Here is a 22,516-nt window from a genome sequence, read left to right on the forward strand (position 1 = left end):
GATATAGCTCCAGGAATACCTGTCTTTCAGGCTACTCATAGACCCATTTCAGATGTCTGCCTACAGAAGTAAGCTACTAAGTATGTGGTATTTATTATATCAGCCAATCTTTTCCAATAGAAGATAACTTAATTGGTATGCATGTGTGCACATGTGTGATTGTGTACAATTGTGCATGTGTGTGCTTTGTTGTCCAGGGTGGGCTGGAACTCATCATCTTCCTACCTTAGCCTTTTAGGTAGTTGGAATTACAGATGTGTACTACTGCATCTAGCTTCTGTTAACATTTCAAGTGAGTTTCATTTACATGTCATTTCTTCCTGAAACATGGAGAGCGAATTGTTTCCTTATTACTAAACACTTTAATATGCATTTTCTACAAGCAAAAATATTATATAACTCTAAACATTAAAATTTAGAAATTGGGCTGGGGAGATAGCTCGGTGGATAAAAGGCTGTCCAGAAAAACCTAACTATCTGACTTTGGGTCTACAGAACCCACATAAAAGCCAGATGCAATAGCATGAGTATGTGTAGTCCCAGGATGCCTGGATAGGGAGATGGTAGGTAGAAATGGAATTGCCAGCCTGGTTATGGTGGTTTCAAAGAAAATGGCCCCCAAATGGAGTGGCACTATTAGGAGGTGTGGCTTTGTTGGAGGAAGTGTCACTGTGGAAGAGGGCTTTGAGGTGTCATATATCCTCAAACCATGCCCAGTGTCTCAGACCACTTCCTGTTGCCTGCATGTCAAGATGTAGGACTGCTCCAGCACCATGCCTGCCATCATGTTTCCTGCCTTGGTAATAATGGACTAAACCTCTGAAACTGTAAGCCATCCAATTAAATGTTTTCTTCTTCTTCTTCTTCTTCTTCTTCTTCTTCTTCTTCTTCTTCTTCTTCTTCTTCTTCTTCTTCTTCTTCTTCTTCTTCTTCTCCTTCTCCTTCTCCTCCTCCTCCTCCTCCTCCTCCTCCTCCTCCTCCTTCTTCTTCCTTCTTCCTTCTTTCTTCTTTCTTCTTGATTTATTTATTATGCATACAGTGCTGTGTCTTTATGGCCAGAAGAGGGCACCAGATCTCATTACAGATGGTTGTGAGCCACCATGTGGTTGCTAGGAATTGAACTCAGAACCTCTGGAAGAACAGTCAGTGCTCTTAACCTCTGAGCCATCTCTCCAGTCCCTTCAATGCTTTCTTTTAAGAGTTGCCATAGTCATGGTATTTCTTCACAGCAATAGAAACCCTAACTAAGGTACTGGTGTTTCCAGCTGTAAACAACAAGAGACCCTATCTTGAGCAAGATGGAGGGTGAGGCCTGACACCCCCTTTCAACCCCACATAAGCCATGGCACGTGTGCGCGCATGCGCGCGCGCACACACACACACACACACACAATCATATACATACATACATACACACACACACACACACACACACACACACACAGGGACACATACACGGATAAACATCATGCACATTTAAGAAGTTAGAAATGAACATGATGTAGTACAGATAACAGATTTGGTCTTCAGACCTTATTCATACTCTGCCCATTCCAGTAATGGGCTTTCTAACAAAAAGTTCCAATCCAACCAAGTATGATGGTACACAACTTTTGTTTTTCAAGCCAAGGTTTCTTTGTATAGCCCTGGCTGTCCTGAAACTCTGTAGACCAGGCTGGCCTCAAATTCAGAATTCCCTTGCCTTTGCCACTTTAATCCTGAGGTCCGTGACATCTAGCTTAATGGTGCACACCTTTTTTTGGCGGGGGAGGTGTTGAGACAGGGTATCTCTGTATAGCTTTGGAGCCTGTCCTGGAACTCACTGTATAGATCAGGCTGGCCTGGAACTCACAGAGATCCATCTGCCTCTACTTCCTGAGTGCCGGGACTAAAGGTGTGTGCCACCACCGCCCGGCTTGGTGCTCACCTTTCAATCCAGCCCTCAGGAGGCTAAAGCAGGAGGATGTAGGTTTGAGGTCAGAGGTCATCTTGGGGTATATCTAGTGGGTTTGAGATCATTCTAAGCTACAAAATGAGGCCCATTCCCCACCCTCTGAACAAAAAAAGACTAAGTAAAATTGTTCTCATTCTTTAGTCTCTTTCAGTCTGGAAATGATTCCTTAGCTTTTCTTTGACATGACTATGGTACTTTTGAAAGTGATGGGCTAAGCTGGGTATGGTGGTTTACACCTTTAATCCCAGCATTCAAGATGCTCAGACAAGTGAATTGTTGCAAATTTAAGACCAGTGTGTGATACATAATTAATTCTAGCCCAGCCTAGGCTAAAGAATGAAGTACACGTACATGTACGTACGTACGCACGCACGCACGCACGCACGCACGCACGCACGCACGTAGGCACGCACCCCCGCACCCCATTGCCATTGTCTGGAAATATGTATGAGTGGGTACACACATAGCAACTGGAGGAGGGTGTCAGTTATTCTTCTCCATCACTGTCTTATTCTTTTGAGGTAGAATCTCTCTTTGAATCTGAGTCTCCCTTTTTTGCCTATGTTGACAGCCAGCAAGCCTGTCTACACAGCCTTCACGGCACTAGGGCTATAGACCCCCGTGAGACCACTTCCAGCTTGTTATGTGGGTGCAGAGATGATGCTAACTCAGGTTTTTAGGTTGTTTAGCAAGTGCTCATAACTACTGAGCCATCTCTTTAGCCTAAGACTTTTTCTTAAAAAGCAAAGAGCCAGGTAGAGTGGTATATGCCTGTAATCCCAGCATTTGGCAGGAGGACCAAGAGTTCAAGGCTAACCTTGGCTACATAGTGATTCCAGTGTGCCAGCCTATGCTACATGAGACCCCATTTCAAAACACAACACAAACCAAAACCAACAAACACCTCCCTCCAAAGAAAACAAACTGAACAAGGAAAAACTTGGTTTCAGTTACATGATCAGTGTGCTGAAGTTTCAAACATTACTCCTTATGTTGTTACAGAAGAACATTAGCTTACTGTTTCTGCCCATTGATGTATTTTCCACTAGAAGATAGAGATAGAGCCTAGAAGGTATGCTGACAGAGTAGCCCACTCCTAATCTCACGCTAATGTCTGCATTTGTCTTTTAGAGAAGATGAGGAAGCAATTCTTAGTCCCCCAAAGTACCTATTGTCACTACTACATCTGTTGTGCCCTAGTTTCCTCCTGAGGTCTCACTTACTCCCACCAGCAGCTCCAGCTTTCCTCAGGCCCCCACTCTCACAAGCTCCAGCTCCTGCCTAGAACTGAGATTTGTTTTTCTATTTGTTTGTTTTGTTTTTGAGATAGCATCTCCTGTAGCTCAAGCTGGCCTTGACTTGCAGTATAGCCAAACCTGATGTGTAGCTGAGGATGACATGGAACTCCTTGGTCCTCTCCCTTCCAAATATTGAGATTATAGATTTGTACCACTACACTGGGTTTAGGACAGCTATCTTAACACTGTTAAGTTTTATAATCATGAAATAGTCATTTATTTATTTATATATTTATTTTTTGAGACAAGATCTTTCTGTAGCCCTGGCTGTCCTGGAACTCCCTATGTAGACCAGGCTGGCTTTAAATTCACAGAGGTTCCCGTGCCCTTGCCTCTGGAGTGCTGGGTTCAAAGTAGAAAGGTGTGCATCACTGTGCTCCTAGACTTTATGCAATTTCGTTATTTTCATTTGAGACATGGTCTTGGTAGTAGCTCAGGCTGGCCTCGAGCTCACTGTCCTATCTCAGCCTCCCAGATGGTGGGATTACAGGTGTGTGTCACTACACCTGGCATGCAAATACTTTTAATTAAAGAGTTTATGTTATGGAATGTTCATGATCTTTCAAGGATGTGTAAGGTAAACTTGAGACTTGTATATAGAGTTTCAATACGGAAAGCCATGACACTGAGGATGAGAGAAAGCCACTGAAGTTTTTTTGTAGTGTCTTTGGTCCTTAGTTTGAGTATTTGTGGCTCTATATGTGTTTAAGAGTTTCCATAGGTGGTCAGGTTGGCTTTGAGCTCACAGCAGTCCTGCCCCATTGTTGAGTGCTGGGATCAGGCATATGTTTCCATGCCCATTTTACAATGGTCATCTTGAGCAAGATGGTCAATATCTACCCATTTCCTGTCCTGGTCGTACAGGGCATGACCTTGGAAAACTTGCTAATTTGGGGAACTAATTCAGAAAGTCGAGGCAGCTTTTCTCTTGAGTAATATGCTTTCTTGGCTTCAACCTCATCTCCCTTTTGTGTAACTCATCCCAAGCAGCAGTTTCTATGATAGAGAGCAAAACTAAGTGATGGGTAATTAAATGTTTAGTGTTTATTTTAGTTGTTATTAGCTTGAGGTTAAGCTTGTTTAATGAGTGAAGATGGAAGAATTATGCTTTGTACAGTCTGAGTGCATGCTTGCTGTCATTGGTGTTACTCCCATTTTATGAAGCTGGTGCATAATTTCCTTTTTTAGTGATTGCAGAGTTTTACAGTTACTGAGTCTGTTTTGATGGTGTTCCTTATGCCAGTCCTTTCTTTGCTACCAAGTCTCAGTTAGGAAATAGCCTTCTCATTGTGACTTGTTTCCATGGGAGAATAGAAAGCACTCTGAAGCAGTTTTCAGTAATATATTGCTGTAGAAATAGATTGTCAGGTGGTGGTATTCAAGCTTAGCTTTTGTGTAATTTCGAAAAGGTGACTTAAGTAGAACATTTGTATCTTTTTCAAGTTGGAGTTAATTATAATGACAGTTAATTATGAGCTGCTTTTTACTCTCTTAGAATGTTGTCCAACTGTAACAAATTTGGCACAATTTGAGTTAAAAACAGACAATTTAAAAGTCAAATGAATCAATTGAAAAGAATCCAGCATCTTTTCAAATTCAGTCTCTAATAGCTCTTTTCTTTTTCTTTTTTTCTTTGAAAAAAATTAAAAAAAATTTTTTTTAACCTTTAGCCATTTCCAGACATGAGATTTAGAAAACCACAATGCACAGGGTGTGACGGTGCCCAGGAGACAGAAGGATCTATGTAGCAAGTTCCAGGCGGTCTAGAGCTATAAAGTGAGATCTTGTCTCAACAAGAACAACAGTGGGTATGGGGTGAGGCAAGGAAGGGAAGGAAGAAACTGCAGTGGATGAGTTCAACTTCTATTGGAGTTTTGGAGTAGAGACTTTTTATATAGATATTTGTATCACCTTTGACTTTGTGATAAGTCTTCTAAATATGATCTTTTAAAAAATATTTTAGTTTTATATCATGTGCATTGATATTTTGCCTGCATGTGTGAAGGTGTCTGATCCCCTGGAACTGGAGTTATAGTTGTGAGCCACCATGTGGGTGCTGGGAATTGAACCCAGTGCTGCTAACTGCTGAGCCATCTCTTCATTCCCTAAATACAATCTTTTTACCTGACACAAACTTCATCAACAAGCTGCCTAATCCTGGTTATATTCATACGTGGTCATCTAAAAAGTATGTTTTAGAGAGAAGAGTCTTGCTTTATAGTCATGGCTAGCGTGAATCTTGCCATCTAGACCAGCCTGGTGATCTCCTGGTCTCTGCTTGCCTGGCAGTTTTCTTATCTCTACTCTGCCTTCCAAACCCTGGGTTTAAAAGTACAACTACCACACCTGTCCTAAAATGGATTAAAGGTTTTGTTGTTTGTTTGTTTGAAGTTTTTTGAAGTCAGGGTCTTATGTAGCTCTGACTGTGCTGGAACTCACTATGTAGACCAAAGCTGGCCTTGAACTCACAGAAATTCTCCTGCCTCTGCCTCCCCAGTGCTGGGATTAAAGGTGTGTGTCACTGTACCTGGCTATATTAGAAGTATTCTTAAATGTATCTTGACAGTACCTCCTAGAGAAAACAAAATCTTTTGACAATATTTATATTTAAAAAGAACTAGAAATGATAGAAATGAGGCTTACCTCATTTGGACATGCTAGTCTTTTTTCTTCAATATTGGGATGAGAACCCAGAGCTGTGCTCATTAGGCATATGCTCCAGTGCTAAGCTAAATCTCTAGCCCTCAGACCTGTTCTCCTTCAGAGTATCTTTAAACTGTAGGTTCGGTACATAAGAATTCTGTCAAGTCAACTGAAACATGGATCCAGATACATTATAGATTATACGATGGAAGCCTAGATAAGACACGTATTTTTTTCCTCAAAGAAGCTTCTTTAAATGGTTCTGTTAAGTGTAGGAATGTTCTGATGATTATCTTTTTAATTAAAATGAGAAATCTTTGTTTAAAGTGGCATTCGTTTTTTTACAGCCTGTTACAGTCTCTGTAACAATCATTTCTTAAGTCTGAACGTTTTATTTCCAGGAATCCATTTATATAAAACTATGTTTAGACTTAATTAAGGAACGATTCTTACAAAGCTTGTAAATAGCCAGGAAAAAAGGGACCGAAAATCAAACTGACATTCACATTTAACAAAATGACTGTTACAAGGTATGTAATAAGCCATAAAAATACAATAAAGCCCTTTTTATAAGAGTTCATATTTTTTGATCCTTGTTTTCAGAGGTATTTAAGAAAAATATCAAAGCTCCACACAGTGATGTTGGTGTTGAGTGGACCAGTCAGTGATAACTTCTTTGGCTTATTACTGACAATGCAGAAGTCCTGTCTTGTTCATGCTTTCTTTGAAATACCTGTGACTGGGATAATGTAAATTTATAATGTAAAATTTACATTGTGCTATAGTGAAAACAAGACCTGGTTCCCAGGTTCTACTTTCTAGACGTCAACAATGAATAAGTTGCTTAACTGATTTGAGTCTCATTTCTTATCTGGAAAGCACTGATATGATTACCTACTTTTGTGTCAAAGAGCTGTTATGAGGATAAAGGGAAATTTTAAGAATGAAAGTATTTTGGAAATTATAAAAGCATCTTAAGCAATGTTTCCCATAAAGACAGACTTGATATTTCAGCTTTCCCCTCCCCCAATTGTTTTAAGCTAAGGCATTCCTATAGGCTGGTTGTAAATCTGTGTAGTAAAGCTGGTCATGAACAGTTCTTCCTGTCTCTGCCTCCCAAGTACTGAAGCTACAGACATGTGCTACCATGCCTGGCTTTTACATTCACCTTCGACTTAACAGCATTTACAGTTTATAATGGAATTAGCTCCACTGTAGCTTCAGAGAGAATCTGAATTATTATTTCTTTTCATCCTTTTGTTTTTGGAGACAGCGTAGGCTGGCTTAGAACTCAGTATGTGTATAGCACAGCTACCTTCAAACTCACGATCTTTTCTGCCTTAGCCTTCCAAACATTGAGTTACATATATGTGCCACCATAGCTGTCTCCTTTCCCCTTTTTACTTATATTATAAATTTTTTACTGTCTGTATATTGGGATTAAATCGCTAGCAATCCACAGAGCTTAATGATCAAAGGAATTTATTTGGGGGTTAACTCACAACCACTGGAAAACTGTGCTATGTCCCACACTGATCTGCTTCGTCCAAGATCTCAGCATCCAAACCACTAGGTAGCCAAGAGAGAGAGAGAGCATACGTGCATCCCAGGTCTTAAGGGTCCCCCAGTGGCCATGCCCCAGGGGCATGTACCTCAAGATCATAGGCAAGTATAACAACTACCAGCTACTTCACTAGGGGTGGTACTTTAGGGCATGGCTCAAACAGCCACTCACTACATCTCCCCCTTTTGTCTAAATAAGAAAGTTCTAACCTAACACAAAACTATATACAATAGGAATGATTATTAAATATTGTCCAGGAGAAATAATGTGTAATAACCTAAGCAAAATGGAACTACAACCAACAAGAACAACATCAAACAAGAGACACATACTAAAATCCAGAGATATTCAGAACATAGGTAAATGGCATGTTACAGAGATTATTCCAAAAGCTGTTCTATCCTGAAGAGTCTGAATCTAGTACTTAGTATGTTCTGGCTAAGATATGAAAAGATTGTAACTGTAACTGTTAGTCTTCAACCCCATTAAAGACCTGAGAAGGAATATAATAATACCTGAGAAAATAAAAAATGCACACAAGCAACTTTTGGAAATCTTGCAAGAGTAGACAGAGACAGCTGGTAGCCTGGACAGTCACCTAAAGTTTCTCAGCACTGTTGGGGCATCCAGTTTGGCTACAGGCTTAGAATATTTGACAGACCATTTTCAGAAGCAGGAATTTTGAAAGAGCATCTTACCGTCTCTTGACAGAGTTCAGTAGTCACTTTTCCTTGTGTCCTGCTCACCCAGAAAGGACAGCACTCTACTGTCAGCAGTCGAGGTCAGGGCAGTTCTTTGCCCAGGAGGCCATTATGCGCCAGGAAGAAGACAAACTTCTAAATGGAGTATCTTGAAAGCCAACATTCTCTTGGGATCAGATCAATGCTGCCAGGAGCAATCGTGTCTCACATCAACAGAATTCTAAGTTATTTAAATGCCATATTCTCTAGGTCTGTGAAGTCTTTGAAGATTACCTGTCCCTCTGACCTATGTATCTGTAAATCTGGACAACCTAACTAACATAACTATAGAGATGACAAGCATGGTTGACTAAATCTGTAAGTATTATCTGCCTAAATAACCTAAGTCTAAGGCTTCATTAAAACAAGGTAGTCTGTAAACAAATTTACAGTAAAAGGACAATGACCTCAAAATTGTGACAATACACAAAATACCTTAAACAGAGGTAGAAATTTATAGTGCAATATGTAATATGACAACAATCCTAAACATGTACCAATATATAAAATATCCTAAACAGAGGTAGAACATGCATACAGTGTGACAAATATAATTTTACATTTGTGTCAATATACAAAATATTTCAAATAGGAGTAGAAATATATGTACATTAGTTCTGTATTAGTATCAAAATACAAGTTATCTTAAATAGGAATGTATCAATATACAAGAATCCATAACAGGGTAAATTATATAAAGCTGATATTTCACTAAATTAGTTTACTAGTATATACAATAATCTACCTTAATATCCTATACTTATCCATTCCCCTTTTTCTTTTCTTAGGGAGAATATTTTTTTTCCACCCTCAACCCTATACCATCATCCATAACCCTGAGAAAAATGAAACCTTTGGGGAGAAAGGGCGTTATTTTCTTAGAATTTCTTCCTGCTGTATAGGGTGACGGTATCTCTGTGGGGTCCTGTAAGAAAGCTCAGATAGTTAGGTCTCAATTGGACTAGCTGTAGATTTTGCAGCCAGTCTCAGGGTAAGGGGTAAGGTTGTCTGAGATTCTGGCTAGAAGTGTAGTATGATAGACCATTTCATCTTGGAGCTGTCCTGGAGAGTTTTCAGTCCAAGGTTGATCACTGAGTAATGTTCATGAGTATCCTGGCATCATTCTGGACTGGGTAGAGTAGTCACTGTGGGGCCTCATCTTCCTTCTGGAGATGTCAGAGATTCCTATTGGAAATACTTTTTTTTTTTTGTTTTTTTTTGTTTTTTTTTTTTTTGGAGACAGGGTTTCTCTGTGTAGCTTTGCGCCTTTCCTGGATCTCGCTCTATAGACCAGGCTGGCCTTGAACTCACAAAGTTCTGCCTGCCTCTGCCTCCCAAGTGCTGGGATTAAAGGCGTGCGCCATCGCCGCCGCCGCCGCCGCCGCCACCACACGGCTGGAAATGCTTTTTTTTTTTTTTAACTGTGGAAAACTTGAACATTTTTAATATCAAGATGGAAAGTTTTGGATTTATTCTGGATAGAGAAAGAATTCTTCTAAAGCAAGGACAAGCATGGAAAGAAATAGAATCTAGATGACAGTGGTCCCTAGATTATGGGTTTTCTTCTGTCTCACACCAGTTGGCTCTTCGGATGAGACAGGATCTCTTGATATTTTAGCAATATGCTTGGGTTTAGAGAAGGAGAGAGCCATATTCCAATTCCAAAGCCAGCTTGATTTATAATTGAATCGGGACCACAACTTTTCTAGAGTTAAAGAGATACAGATGTTAAGCAGTGAGATATTATTACCCTGTGTAGAATGGTACCAATAGATTCTTTTCTTTTGCTCTAGACATCTGGATGTCCAAGGCTTTATGACTTCTGGAAGATGGGTATTTGTATTATCCTATAAAGACAGAAAACAGAACCCTGCCCCAACCCTTGTTAGGTTTTTCTTACAACTTGTAGAGATGTCACATTGATGGATGACCTATTATTTCTCCTCATCAAGGGGTTTCTCCTGTTCAAATCGAATTTTTATTAATTTTGTTGCTATCTATAGTATTTCTTCTCCTGCAGAAACAAAAGCAAAACCCCTTCCCCATTGTAGGACATATCCTGGTTTCCATTCCAAGGTCAACACATTTTTGAAGTAAACCCATTGGTTTAGCTCAGGAGTTTTTCCTATCACCCAATGTCTCTCTGCAGCTGTTGTCCCTTTCTCATCAGCATTAAGAAATTTCAAGGTTAATAAAGCATTATGCAATATTTCTAGGGCACCAGATATTTGTATTAAGTTGCTAGCAATCCATGGGGTCAACTTAATGATCAAAGGAATTTATTTGGGACTTAACTCACAACCACAGGAGATTTATCATAGGGTCTGGGAAAGCTGAGCTATGTCCCACACTGATCCGCTCGGTTCAAGATCTCAAGCATCCAAACCATGAGGTAGCTAAGAGAGAGAGAGAGAGAGTGTACATTCATCCCAAGTCTTAAGGGTCCCCCAATGGCCATGCCCCAGGGACATGTACTTCAAGGTCATTGGCAAGTGTAACAGCTACCTGCTACCTCACTGGGGTGGTGCTTCAGGGCATGACTCAAACAGCCACCCACTACATCCCTGTATATTTGTGTGAATTGTTTGGGGTCAGAGGACAACCTTGGATGTCGGCCCTTGCTTCCCACCTTGTTTGAGACAAGTTCTCTTGTTAGCTGCTGCTCAGGTCAGGCTAGCTGGCCTTTGAGATTCTTTTCTACTTCCCATCTTGATGTAGGAGCCCTGGGATGACAAATGTGCTACTGCATCTGGATTTGCCTAGGTCCTAGGGATCAAACTCAGGTCCTCATACTTCGTGGTAAGTGTTTTACCAGTGAGCTATCTCCCTAGCTCTGTTGGTAGCATTTTTGGCGCTTATTTTAGAAAAACGTTTTTTGAAGAGGCATGTGAATAGTATTAGTGTATGTGTCCAAATGAGCATGCATGTGTGCAAGGAGGATGAAGAGTGCCAACCTCAGGTATATCCTTTAGTATAGAGAAATGCAGGGGCCTGTCTACCTTCACCTTCCTAGACATGGATCACGGCTTTCCCATCAGCCAGCCTTCTTATGTGGATGCTAGAGATCAAATTCAGGTTCTCAGGCTTGCCAGGCAAATGCTGTATGGACTGAGTTCTCCTAATCCTAGTCAGTCAGTCTGTGTGTCTGTCTGTCTTCTCATTTTTTTTTTTTTTTGACAAGTCTCACTATTCTTGGCTGGACTAGAATCACTTTGCATATCAGGCTGGCTTCAAACTCACAGTTAATCTACCTGCCTCTGTCCCAAGTTCTGGGATTAAAGGTGTGTACCACTACCCCCATTTTAGCCCTAATCTTGAAAAACAATCTACACAAAATTTCTGGGAAAAGTACAGTGATAAACCACATTCTTCACCTGGCCTCGTCTGTTGTTAACATTCTAGCATATCTGACTTTTCTTTATATGTGGCTATACCTTTTTTTGTAAATCATTTGTAAGTTTCAAGTATGATACTCAACCTTTTTTTTTTTTTTTTTTGGAGACTGGCTGTCTTTAGTCAATGTTCTATTGCTGTGAAGAGACACCATGACCATGGCAACTCTTAGAAAGTGTTTATTGGGGCTTGTTTACATTGTCGTCATGGTGGGGAGCATGGTGGCGTGTAAGCAGACATCATGCTGGAGAAATATCTGGAACTACATCTGGATCTGCAGGCAGCAGGAAGAGAGAAACTCTGGACTTGGAATGGGCTTTTTGAAGCCTTAAAGCTCAACCCCAGTGACACACTTCCTCCAACAAGGCCAAACCCCTAATCTTTCAAATAATGCCATTCCTTGGTGACCATGTAGTCAAATCTGTGAGCCTGTGGGGGCCATTCTCATTTAAACCTCCACACAGGATCTCTGTACAGCCCTGGCTGCCCTAGTCCTTAATATATAGACCAAGCTGGTCACAAACTCAGAGACCTGCCTGCCTCTGCCTCCTGAGTGCTTGGATTAAAGGTGTGCGCCACCATTCCTGGCGCTTGTATTTCTTAAACATAAGAAGTATTTCCCTTGTCTGGAGGTGGTGGTGCACGCCTTTAATCCCAGCACTGGGAGGCAGAGCCAGGCGGATCTCTGTGAGTTCAAGGCCAGCCTGGGCTACAGAGTGAGTTCCAGAAAAGGCACAAAGCTACACAGAGAAACCCTATCTTGAAAAACAAAACCAAAAAAAAAAAAAAGTATTTTCCTTGTCAGGTATGGTTGCTCATGTCTTTTTGTTTGTTTTTTCAAGACAAAATTTCTCTGTGTAGTTTTGGTGCTTGTCCTGGATCTCGCTCTGTAGACCAGGCTGGCCTCCAACTCACAGAGATCTGCCTGGCTCTGCCTCCTGGGTGCTGAGATTAAAGGCCAGCTGTTAAGTGATCTTTTTGTCAGGGCTTTGTGTACCTCACTTTTCCATTGTAAAGGTGTCACCACTTAGTGACATTCCAGCCCCTACTTTAAGATCTTTTAAAAGATTTATTTTGGGGACTGGAGAGATGGCTCAGCAGTTAAGACAACATGCTTCTCGCAGAGGTCCTGAGTTCAGTTACCAGCACCTGTATCTGGTGACTCACAAATGTGTGAAACTCCAGCTCCATGGGGATGCAAGACTGTTGACCTCAGTTATCTGCACTCATATTTACCCCCAGATAGACACATGCATATAATTAAAAATAAATCTTGCTTACATTTATGTGTATATGTGTGTTTATGAGAGTGTATGCCATGTGTGTGAGGTGCTTGTGGAGGATAGAAGATCGTGTTGAAATTAGAGATGGTTGTGAGCTGCTGCATGTGGGTGCTGGGAACCAAACTCAGGTTCTCTAGAAGAACAGAAGTATTTTGAATGGCTGAGCCATCTCTCTGGCTGTAGGTTAAAAATCTTTTTTTTTTTTTTTCTTTGAGACAGGGTTTCTCTGTGTAGCTTTGGAGCCTGTCCTGGATCTCACTCTGTAGACCAGGCTGGCCTTGAACTCACAGAGCTCCGCCTGGCTCTGCCTCCCGAGTGTTGGGATTAAAGGTGTGAGCCACTAAAAATCTTAATTGGCTTTCATTTGTGACTCTGGAAGTGGGCACCACTATTCTCTAAAAGGAGAATGTGTGTTCTGATGAGCTCAGCAAAGAAGGCTAATTTTTATAGGGGAAAAAGGGGAGTTGCTGAGGGAAGCAGAAACATAGTAGAGAAGTGATTATTTGTTTCAAAGTTACTTTCCTTATAGGGGTAAATGGGACTTTCTGGTCCAGGTGAGCCGAACCTCTTTGTCAGTGTGTCTCTCAACTAAAAGGCCTGAGTTTTCCTATGTATATATAGTTGACCTATTGATCCTATTGATCCTGCCTCTACCTTTTCAGTCCTGGGGTTACAAATAGGTGCTGTTGACCTTTCTTAATTGTGGGTGTGCATGCATGTGCATATGTGTGTGTGATGTATGTCTTTGAGTGCATGTTTCATGTTGTGTGTACCTGTGCATGTGTCTTTGAGTGTATGCTTCCTGTCATGTGTGTACAGATCAGAGGACTACTGTGGGAGTCCATTCATTGTCTCCTGCCTCATTAGGGCAGTCTCTCTTGTTTCCTATGCTGTGCTTCCCTACCCCAGGCTGGCTGGCCAGCCTGCGAGCGTAACATTACATCATACTTTTTTTTTTTTTTTAATGTGGGTGGGTTCCTGGGATGGAACTCAAGACTATCAGGTTTATTTATCAAGGCCTCCATTTGATTACTTGGTACCTAACATGAATAACTTGGTACCTAACAGTCTAGTGTGCTGTGCCGGGCGGTAGTGGCGCACACCTTTAATCCTAGCACTCCAGAGGCAGAGCCAGGCGGATCTCTGTGAGGCCAGCCTGGACTACCAAGTGAGTTCCAGGAAAGGCTCCAAAGCTACACAGAGAAACCCTGTCTCAAAAAACAAAACAAAACAAAACAAACAAACAAACAAAAAAGATTTAATCTAAACATTTTCTATTTTTATTTTTGTAATTTAAATGTGTGTGAGAGTTGTACCTGCATGTGTGTCTGTGTTGTGTAGTGCCTTCAGAGGCTGGAAGAGGGCAACTGGTGGTGTGAACTGCTGTGTGGGTGACGGGAAGGAAACCTGGGTCCTTTGGAAGAGCATCAGTGCTTTTAACCCGAGTGTAGCTGGAGTTTCTCTCCAGCTCCCACCAAGCCCTGGCAGTCCCGCAGCCCACTTATAAAATAAACACACGGACTCTTTTTTTTTTTTTTTTTTTTTAAGATTTATTTATTATGTATACAGTGTTCTGCCTGCATGTTTTGCCTACAGGCCAGAAGAGGGCATCAGATCTCAGTATAGATGGTTGTGAGCTGCCATGTGGTTGCTGGGAATTGAACTCAGGACCTTTGGAAGAGCAGCCAGTGCTCTTAACCACTGAGTCATCTCTCCAGCCCAACACACAGATTCTTATATTATTTAAACTGTTTGGCCTAATGGCTCAGGCTTCTATCTATCTAGTCCTTACATCTTAAATTAACTTATTTCTATAAATCTATACCTCACCATATGGCTCGTGGCTTACCAGTATCTTACATGTTGATATTCATGGCTGGCGGCGTCTTCTGCCTCAGCCTTCCTGTTCCCAGAATTCTCTTCTCTTGTTTGTCCCGCCTATACTTCCTGCCTGGCTACTGGCCAATCAGCATTTTATTTATACAGAGCAATATCCACAGCAACCGAGCCATCCTTCCAGTCCACACTTATTATGGACTGGTGTGTGAGCACCACAGTGCATGTGTAAATGTCTGGGGACAGTCTTGTAGATTTAGTTCTCTTTCCATCCTAATGTGGGTTCCACGGATGGAACTCTGGTGGTCAGACTTGCTTAGCAGGTGCTTGTACCTTCAGAGCCAGTTTGGCAGCCTTAAAATTTAATTTTTGCATCATGACATGTTGCATACTTAGTTTTTTTGTTTTTGTTTTTTGTTTGTTTGTTTAAAGATAGTGTCATACTCTAGTCCAAGCTAACCTGGAACCCACTTTGTAGCCCAGGTTGGCCTTGAACTCAAACTATTTTCCTGCCTCAGCTAGTATTTAGATAGGCATGAATCACTATGCCCTGCAAATGCTTGATAATTGTTTATTATCATGCATTTAAGAGAGAGAAATACTATATATAACCCTGGCTGTTCTGGAACATGTAGTGACATTTCTTGCCTCTGCCTCCTCAGTCCCTGGATTGCAATTATGAACCACTACTCCCAGCAGGTTTTTAAAATTACATTTATTATGTGTATGCAGAACCCTGAGATCAGACTCAGATGGTGAGGCTTAGTGGCAAGCACCTCTTCCTTTTGAGCCATCTCATAACCCCCTAGATCTTTATCTTTAATGACGATATTAGTAAGGCAGGTGGAAGCTGAGGCAGGAGGATTGCAAATTCAAGGCTAGTTGGGGCTTCAGTCCTAGCAAGAGCCTGTCTCAAACTAACAAAAACAAAGAACAAAGCATTACTTAGGCTCCTTAAAGAAGACTCAATTTTAAGGAGTACATTACTATTGCCTGGAAAGCTGTAGGTGTCTCCTGGACTTGTCCATTCCGTCAGTTTGCACGTCTCACTGCATGTCTCACTAGTGCTGCTGCTGGCTAGGACTACACTTTAAGAAACTCTAGCTTCTATAGCTCTGTTAAGTCAGTGCTTTGGATTTTGCCCCCTTCCTAACTCTGCCAGAAGAGTGGGACTGTAGTGTATTAGAATAAGTTGAAGTTTGTATTAGCAGATTTTGACAAATACTGGGAAAATTTTAACAGCTGGCTAAATTGCTGAATTAGGGTCTTATTAGCCCAGCTAATCCCAAATGGGCCGTGTTGTAATGAAAATGGTAATAGGTTATTTTAAAACTTAATATAGCACATAATATTTGTTGAATTCTTTGTACTCTGATCCCTGTTTTGACTAATTTGGCTAGGCATCCACAGTCATTGGTTTGGGCTTTCCAAGTATGTAAGTGATCTCTGCACTCTGTAGCAGGTTGGTTTGGTTACATCTGTGAGATTAAGCAAGTGGAAAATTTGTCATGTCACTGGGATATTTTCACTTTTATAGAAGTTAGCTGATTGGCCCCCTTCTTTTCTTCCTCTATTAGAAATGCTGTAGACATCAGAGAGAAGAGAATGACCTTAATATTTGCTTCCCTGACTAAATCACAAGCTTGAAGCAGCTATTTCTTTTCGAATAAGAAGTTTAATTTCACACCCTGATTAGTGCTAGTACGTGCAGGTGGATATTTCTTTTATGTAGCTAAACTGATCTGCCCTTGCAAATTACTTGCCAGTCAGCAGAACTGTAGTTTCTTATGTGTAGTTGTTGGTGAATTATAGTTCTCATTAGTAAGTTTTGTGTCTTTTAAAAAAAAAAAATTACAGATTTATGAGATAGGGGTGTGAATCCATCACTAAATTTTTGCCAAACTGTTTATTTTTTCTAAAAGCTCCAGGATTGATGAGCTTAAATTAACAGCCCAAATTAATTGGCAAAAGGAGTCAGATCTTGTCTCCAGTTGATTAGAAAATATACTCAAGATCTAGTAAAAGTGATTCCTTGTGGAGAAGCCTTAAAAAGAAATTATCTCACTGAGGAATAAAATACTGTATAGTTAGAATTTGAGTGTACAAAGAAGCTTGAAGAGCAGGAAGATAAACTGAGGAAAGAGAGAAGATTTGGAGTGCAAGGATGATATTGAAATCTTATTTATTTTTATTTTTTAGACAGAGGCTCATTATGTAGCTCTGGCTGGCCTGGAGAACTCACTAGGTTGACCAGGCAAACTTTGGAACGCAGAGATATAGCTGGGTCTGCTGCAGCGAAAGGCATGGGCCATCACATGTGGCTGTTACTGAACTTTTGTTGTTGTTGTTTTGGTTTTTCGAGACAGGGTTTCTCTGTGTAGCTTTGCGCCTTTCCTGGAACTCACTTGGTAGCCTAGGCTGGCCTTGAACTCACAGATATCCACCTGCCTCTGCCTCCTGAGTGCTGGGATTAAAGGTGTGCGCCATTATCGCCTGGCTAAGATTCATTTTTATTTACAAGTATGTGTGTTTGTTTCTCTGTGTGAGTGTGCCATGTGTGTGCAAGTACCTACAGAGGCCAGAAAAGAGGTCAAATCACTAAGAGCTTGTGTCCCAGGTGATTGTAAATCACCCAGCATGGTGCTGGGAACTGAACTCAGCGTAAGTGTTCTTAGCTGATAGCCGCCATTTTTACTCCCTGGAATTAATTAATTAACTAATTAATTAATTTTTTGTTTTTGTTTTTGTTTTTGTTTTTTTCGAGACAGGGTTTCTCTGTGTAGCTTTGCGCCTTTCCTGGAACTCACTTGGTAGTCCAGGCTGGCCTCGAACTCACAGAGATCCGCCTGGCTCTGCCTCCCGAGTGCTGGGATTAAAGGCGTGCGCCACCACCGCCCGGCAATTAATTAATTTTTTGAGACAGAGTTTCACTATATTGCCCTGTAACTTGCTAAGTAGACCAGGCTGGCCTTGAGCTCACAGAGATCCTCTTGCCTCTACCTCCAGAGTTCTGGGATTAAAGGTGTGGCTACCATGCCTGGCTGGTATTGAATATTTAGTTGCTTAAAAGCCATGGAATGGAAAGGTTACTGAGGATTGATCCCAAGGTCTTTCACATGCTAGGTGTATGCTAGTCCACAGAATTATACCCTTATTCCCTAAGCATTTTATTTTAAAAGTAAGAATTTGAATTAAGAATGAGTACAATTAATTAGAAAGAGGCATAGTCTAGTTTTGGTGGGTCTGTTCTAGACTCTCTTCTAAAATGAAACCAAATTCCATGGGTTATAAACTTGAGGTATCCGGAGGATCATCTAAACTTCTGTAGTCATGGACTACCCTGAAGATCTTTTATATGCTACAAGACCCTCTCCCCACTTCCTTTCATATACTGTTTCAAGATATCAGCAATCCCTGAGTCCTGCCTGTGAACCTAGGTTAATATCTCTGCACTAGTCCCCCCCCCCCCCCCCGTCCCCCCCACTAGTCTTATTGTTATTTTTATTATTCTTTGATGTGTTTATTATCAAGCCTTTGTTGTTGATAATTATCATTTCAGTACAACTAGTTATGACTATTTTAATAAGGGTTTGACTGTGACATCTGAGCATCAGCATAAAATGTCATTTTGAGAATGAAATGTTGAGTATCTTGTTTGGTAGTGTTATGGAAAATGGTACAGAGATGACTTGGCTGGCGGTTATAAAAAATGTCTTACTGGAACATCCTGTTCTTAATATTCTCCTTCCCCTAGCTACTCAGGCAAGCAGCCACAATTTATCCCTGTCTGCAATGATGGAATTTTACTTGTCAGGAACATGTGAATAGATACACTTAAATCTTTTGATTCCTGTCCTACTGATATTTCCAGGATATGTCTGCTTTTATCGGTTTTATTAGAGAAATGGCATGACCAAGCAGATGCCCAGCAAGGTCAGTTTACCCCAGTGAGTGCACTTTACATCTAGGAGCATTTGAAATAAACTATTCTATCAAGGTCAGCCTTAAACACTGTCAGCATGTTCCGTTATTTATACTCTGCAGTCTGGGAGACTGGGAAACATTTATCTTCTTCTCCTTTTCTGCATCCTCTTAGGTATCAGCACTGGCAATGCTGTCCACCCACTTAGCTCATTCAGCAAAGGCAGTTTGTGATGAGTTTTATATCAGCAGCACACCCTACCCAAAAGACCTAGTTAGAATTCCATCTTACAAATCCCACATGCTGCTTGGAAAAACAGTTTTATGTGTTATCAGTAAAATGAATCATGGACAATTTCCTTTTTTAAAGAAAAATTCAGATGGAGCTGGAAAGACTTTGAAGGTCACAGGTGACGACAGTGTATTAGAGCCCTATTTCCCAAGTGTAAGGCTGGCTGGAAGTCTTTGCACTTTGTGTTTAGCATGCAGTGACTTCAAGCCTTCCCTACCAGAAGCATTTGAAAATAGCCTCCTATTTCCTACTACATGTTTTAGCTCTGCACTTTACATTTCCAACTTTATAGAATTTGTGTATCTTTGATGTGAGGAAGGGATTCCATTGCTTTTTTTTTTTTTTTCTCATATGGGTTTCAGTGACCTGCAGTATCATTTTTTTTTTAAAGAAGAATATGAATTCTCTGCTGATATGCAGTGTTCTCTTCATCATAAGTCATGTCCTTACATGTATTGGTTTGTCTGTAACTCAAAATATACACCCAACTGGTCTCGAACTCACAGAGATCTGCCAGCTTTTGCCTCCCAAGTGCTGGTATTAAAGGTGTCATGCCCAGCTATCTCTTTTTGTTTTTCTAAGAATTAAAAAATAGCTGGGTGGTGTTGGTGGCTCATGCCTTTAATTAACACTCGGGAGGCAGAGGCAGGTGGATCTCTGTGAGTTCGGGGGCCAGCCTGGTCTGCAGAGTGAGTTCTAAGATAGCCAGAGCAGTATACAGAGAAATTCTGTCTTAAAAAACCAAAATAAATTAAAACATTCATTTGTTTATGTGCATGTGTATACACACAATATGTCATAGCACATGGAGGTGTGGAAGTCATAAGACAACTTACCTGAGTTGGTCCCTCCTACTATGTGGGTCCTATAAATCAAACTTAGCTTTTTCAGAGTAGCTAAAACCAGCCTCATCTTCTGAGCCATGTCACTGGCCTCTATCCTTGTATCCGCAGCATATTGCCTTATTCACATAGCTTTGTCATGTCGTACTCTCTCTTAGCTCTGTGTGTGTGTGTGTGTGTGTCTGTGTGTCTGTGTGTCTGTGTGTCTGATTTCTTAGTTTTCCCTTTGATTTCCTATATATACATTGTTACTACGGTTGATGATCCTTTTCCTTGGCTTTGGAATATTGTCTGTTTTGAGGATTCCTAATGTATAGATGATCTCCTACCCATGTATTCTGACTTGTAGCTATCACTGCATACTTAAATATTGCAAAGTCTGAATTTCTTCCTCTGGTCTTCTGATCCTCAAAATAAAACCTCTAGTCGTTCAACTCCTACAACCTTAAGCCTGGGCTCATCCTTAACTCCTCATTTACATCTAGTTCATTATCTTGTTTGTTGTTTTCCAAGAGCTATCCCAAATTTATCTATTGCTCATTCCACCACTGTCAATTTTCTTTGGGTTGTTATAATTAATTTTTGTGGGGAAATGCAACTTTTATTTTACTGTGCTTATTTATCCTTATGAAATTTTTTATGGTTCCCTTTTTAGGAGTATTTATTTTTGTTTTTTTAATTTTTCAAGACAGGGTTTCTCTGTGTAGCTCTGGCTGTCTTGGAACTTGCTCTGTAGGTCAAGCTGGCCTCAAACCTCCCAAGTGCTGGGATTAAAGGCATGCACCACTGCTACCTGGCCATTTTTCTTTTTGAATCTAATCTCAATAGGATTGTCAAAGTGATCTTTCAAAAATCTGAATTTAGAATTTTCCAGCACCTTCCTTAGACAACGCACTTAGACAATGAATAATAGTCACATTGGTTTTTATTTCGCTAAGCAGATGGGTCTTTTCTTGCCTACCTCTTAGGCCTGTGTTTTCATTCTCCAAGGCAGGTGAGACTGGCCTTCGTAGAGTTCTTTTTAAAAAAATTACTTTGTTGCATTTTACATGTAGGAGTATTTTTGGCTGCATGTGTGTATGTGTACTACATGTGTGCCTGGTGCTTGCCTGCAGAGGTCACAGCAGGGCATTTGATGCTTGGGAACTGGAGTTCTGGCTCTGAGCCACCATGTAGATGCTAGCCAGAATGGAGTCTGGGTCCCTGCAAGAGCAGTCAGTGCTCTGGACTGTGGAGCTAGTTCCCCAGCCTAGTGCAGGACTCCTAGAAGACTACGGGATGGCCTTTGGTTTGCTTTTTTTGTTGTTTCTTGAGACAAGCTCTTACCATGTAGCCCAGGCTGACCTTAACTTGGAATCTTCCTTACCCAGATTGCAGGTACTGTAGGCCACCAAGCCAGATGCCCTCCCCACCAACCCTTTTAAGTATCTAACACTTTCTTCTTTCTAAGTTTTTTGTTCCATCCAAGCAGCCTTGAAACTTAAAAACAATTGTTGTGAGCTTAAGACCTTCCTTCTGGAGCTCCTGTGTGATGGCGGTGAAGGCCTGTGCCACTGTTTCTGTCTCACAGATTTGATAGGAGGTCACATTAGTTAACAAGCCAGGTTTATATCTTCCAAGTCTTATGGGCAGTTTAGATATATATAATTTCATAATTGTGTAAAAAGGGATAAATATAAATGGTTATCTTACTTAGAATATTACTGTTGGTATTTAAAGTTTCTGCCTTAAAAGTTTTTCCTGAAATAGCATGTGTGGTGATATTGTGTTCCCCCAAATATTGTGCACCCTAATAAACTTATCTGGGGTCAGAGAACAGAACAGCCACTAGATATAGAGGCCAGAAAATGGTGGCACTCACACCTTTAATCCTAGCATTCCAAAGGCAGAGATCGTCTGGATCTCTGTGAGTTCAAAGCCACACTGGAAACAGCTAGGCATGGTAACAAGAGCCTTTAATCCCAGGAAGTGATGGCAGAAAGCAGAAAGGTATATAAGGCATGAAAACCAGATACTAGAGCTGGTTAAGCTTTTAGGCTTTTGAGCAACGTTCAGCTGAGATTCATTCTGGATGAGGCTTCCAGTCTGAGGAATCAGGATCAGCTAAGGAATTGGCAAGGTGAGGTGGCTGTGGCTTGTTCTGCTTCTCTGATCTTCCAGCATTCACCCCAATACCTGCCTCTGGGTTTGATTTTATTAATAAGAACTTTTAAGATTCTTGCTACATCCATGTATAGAAATGGATTTCTTGAGACAGCTTTCAATTCAAATCCTTGTCTTTCAGCCAGAGATAGTGTACGTATATATGTCTTTAATTTCAGCACTCAGGAAGTAGAGACAGTGGGATCTTTGAATTCCAGGCCAGCCTGGGCTACATAGCACCTTGCCTCAGAAACAAGAACAAACAAGGCAAACACTTGTACAGACTAGTTCTTGTCTGTGTGGTCACTGGAGCTGCTGCTGGGATCAGACGACATCCTGTGAGGGCGGGTGTCACTTGGAAAGCAGCAGCATTTGAAGCCCTGAAGGATAGGTTTGAGTTAGAAAAGTGATTCTCAAATATTTTCAAATGTGAGAACTACTTTTTTGAAACTTACTACTTTGGAATATATATAATGTTTGATCATCTTTATAACGAGAGGCCTAATATACTATAATGCTAAAATGTAGTGCTCTTATAGTTTATTTTTAGATTTAGGTTAATAAATTATCCAAGTCAACTGTTAAGATGAATACAAAATAAAACTTTC

The 22,516-nt window shown here is 40.8% G+C and overlaps 1 protein-coding gene across 26 annotated transcripts in view; it reads left to right on the forward strand.

The window, feature by feature from the left end:
• Positions 1–22,516, forward strand: part of Btrc (beta-transducin repeat containing E3 ubiquitin protein ligase) — a 188,629-nt gene that overhangs the window by 13,553 nt on the left and 152,560 nt on the right. For 2 of the 26 annotated variants that reach the window (XM_076563210.1, XM_076563222.1), the window contains exon 2: positions 8,410–8,517. The exons of 21 other annotated variants lie outside the window; for them this stretch is intronic. The gene's annotated coding sequence lies outside the window, so the exon portion shown is untranslated. Of the gene's footprint in view, positions 1–8,408; positions 8,518–22,516 lie in introns of those variants that run through there. 3 more of the 26 variants (XM_076563211.1, XM_076563220.1, XM_076563217.1) reach the window with 2 other exon arrangements.

This window comes from Peromyscus maniculatus, chromosome 1 (genome assembly GCF_049852395.1).
Source record: "Peromyscus maniculatus bairdii isolate BWxNUB_F1_BW_parent chromosome 1, HU_Pman_BW_mat_3.1, whole genome shotgun sequence".
Classification (NCBI taxonomy): Eukaryota; Metazoa; Chordata; class Mammalia; order Rodentia; family Cricetidae; genus Peromyscus; species Peromyscus maniculatus.